Raw genomic sequence first — 2,991 nt, 5'->3', positions numbered from 1 at the left:
TCTGTGTTTTAGAGTGGCCTCTTAAGAGTTATGTGACCTGGTGTAAGGTACTTCAGCCTTTTGGAATCTTGGTTTCCAAATTTGTGAACTGTATACAGTTGACTCTTGACCAATTCAGTTTGAACTGCACAGGTCCACTGACATATGGATGTTTTTCTATAGTAAACACCGTGAAATTGAAAGTGAAAATCTCTCAGTCGTGTCCGACTCTTTGCGACTCCATGGACTATGCAGTCCATGGAATTCTCCAGGCCAGAATACTGGAGTGGGTAGCCTTTCCCTTCTCCAGGGGATCTTCCTGATCCATGAATCAAACTGGGGTCTCCTGCATTGCAGGTGGATTCTTTACCAACTGAGCTATTAGGGAAGCCCAGTAAACACCATAGTACTGTACAATCTGCATATGTGGAGATATGTATGGTATATATAACATATCTCCATATATGAGATGGTTGAATCTAGTTGGATCTGCATATATGGAGGAGGAATCTTGAATCCAGAGGGCTGACTAAGCTATAGGTGGATTTTTAAAAATTTTTTTATTTATTTTTTGGCCGTACCACGTGGCACGGGAATCAGTGCTCTGACCAGGGATCAAACCCACACTCCTGCATTGGAAACTTGAAGTTTTAACCACTAGACCACCGGGAAGTCCCTATGCTTGGATTTCTCAATGTGGGGAGAGTGAGGGCCCATAACTCCCTGCACTGTTCAAGGGCCAGATACACACACACACATATATTATACATATATAACACATGTATACATACATGAATATATATGGTATCTAAGTGATGCACCATTGTTTCGTGTGTTGCTGTGACAGAAAAAAAAAAACGCTACAAATGATAACATCAAGATGCTGTTGACTTTAAGGCTCACCCTGATTTCAGCAATGTTAAAATGTGAAAGAGAAGTAAATTTAGGCATCGATGAAATACAGTCCATAGAGAACAGGAGACTACACTTTGCAAAGAAACTAATGAGCCTGCTGAACATATCCAGTGAGCCTATCTTCTCAGTGAATAACACTGGCTTAGTGATCACGTCTCAGTTCCTGCCTGGATTATCTCATTTATTCCTCTAACAACTTGAGGAGATGGAGACTAACTAATATGAATTGCCTAGTTTATGGATTTGGAAATGAAGACTCTGAGAGGTTGAAGTACCTTACATGAGATCGCATAGCTATGAAGTTACTGCCTAGGATGCTAATGCAAGCCTGATTCTAGATTCTTTCTTTTTCTTTTTTAATTATATGACTGCACCAGGTCTTAGCTGTGGCACACGAGATCTTTAGTTGCAGCGTGCAAACTCTCAGTTGCAGCATGTGGGATCTAGTTCCCTGACCAGGGCTCAACACTGGCCCCCTGCATTGGGTGTATGGAGTCTTAGCCGCTGGACCACCAGGGAAGTCCCCTCAGGCCCAGGTTCTTAGCTGTGAAGCTCTACGTACCCTGATTCTCCAAAAAGTGATATATTAATAATAAGTGCAATTTACTGCACTTACATATGTTGCCTCACCTTATCCCTATGAGGTGGGCACTATTATTATTCACCCAAGCAGCTGCAAGTATGGTGGGGCTAAGGGGCTTGTCCAAGGCCGCAGCTGGAAGTGACAGAAGTAGGACTTGAACTCAAGTGCAAAGGTCAAAACCACTCTGCCTCCCAAAAGAAGTTGGCAACCTTTAAGTGTCTGGTCCAGAATGCGATTGCAACAGCACAGGGGCTTCTGACTCCTGGAACCCTGTATGATGGTGCATCCCTGACTAGGTGCTCCCCTCTTAATAGCGGGGAGGGAGGAGGAAGATTTCTGCCCCTTGGAGGTGAGAACTGACTTGGGAAACAAATCTAACTTCAAACAAAACTGACTTCAGAATCACAGATGCTGGGATGTGGGCGTTCGAATTCCAGAAGGTAAGTTCTTGGAGCTGGGCCCAGTGTGACCACATTCAAGACAGACACAGTTGCTCCCACACTGCAAGGCTTCTATCTCCAAACCCTGAGCCAAGAGAGCAAGCTTAGAAGCAGTTGTCTGTCAGTCAGTCTGGGGCACTTGTAAATACTGAATGATAGAAACCACCCAAGGGACTTGCCTGGTGGCCCAGAGACTGGGACTCCACGTTCCCTGTGCAGGGGTCCCAGGTTCGAGCCCTGGTCAGGGAACTAGATCCTGCATGCCACAACTAAGACTCAGTGCAGCCAAATAAATATTTTTTAAAAACACCCCAAATTTTAATCTTAATAATAGCTGATTCCTGAAGATTATCTTTGTGCAAATACTTTTATGTCTTAAACTCAGTCAATCCTCACAATCACCCTGATGCAAGCACCAGTATTGTCTCTATGTCACAGGGGAGGATAGTGGTGCCCAGAGAGGTTAGGTAACCCACCCAAGGTTACACAGCGGCTGAAACCTGAGGTTCGGTTCCAGGGCTGAGCACTTGGCTGCTAGGCCACACTGTCCCCTCCATGGTGAGCTAGTAGCATATGATATCTGAATCCTCAGGAAATCCCTGCAAGGCGGGTGGGCAGAGGCCGTTCCCAACTTGATGGACAGATTTCAGAGGGTAAGTGATTTGTTCAGGACAATGGCTGACAGATGCTGAAAGCCTATGCCCGGAATGGATCTTTCACGTGTAAACCAAGGACTCTGCCCTCAGTCCCAACCTGCCTCCAGTGGCTTGGGGCTGAAGGAACGCAGCCTCTCGGGGGTGGATTGTGGTGTGCGGGTTAGGGATCAGGATCTGGGATACTTCCAGCACCAGACAGGCAAGGTTGATGACTCTAGAGACGCCTACCTGAGAATCAAGTCTAGCACGTTAGAGACAATAACAATTACAACAGCTAAAGTATAAGCTACATGCTTGGCACTCTTCTAAGGGGGCCATGTGCTTCCCTTTTAATCTCCACAAGCAACCCCAGACCCCTCATGATAAAAATGAAGAGACTGTCCCCTGGGACAGTCACCAAAACTGACTCAAACTGGTT

The sequence above is a fragment of the Cervus elaphus genome, chromosome 5 (assembly GCF_910594005.1).
Source record: "Cervus elaphus chromosome 5, mCerEla1.1, whole genome shotgun sequence".
NCBI lineage: Eukaryota > Metazoa > Chordata > Mammalia > Artiodactyla > Cervidae > Cervus > Cervus elaphus.
Note: the sequence above shows the minus strand (reverse complement) of the source record.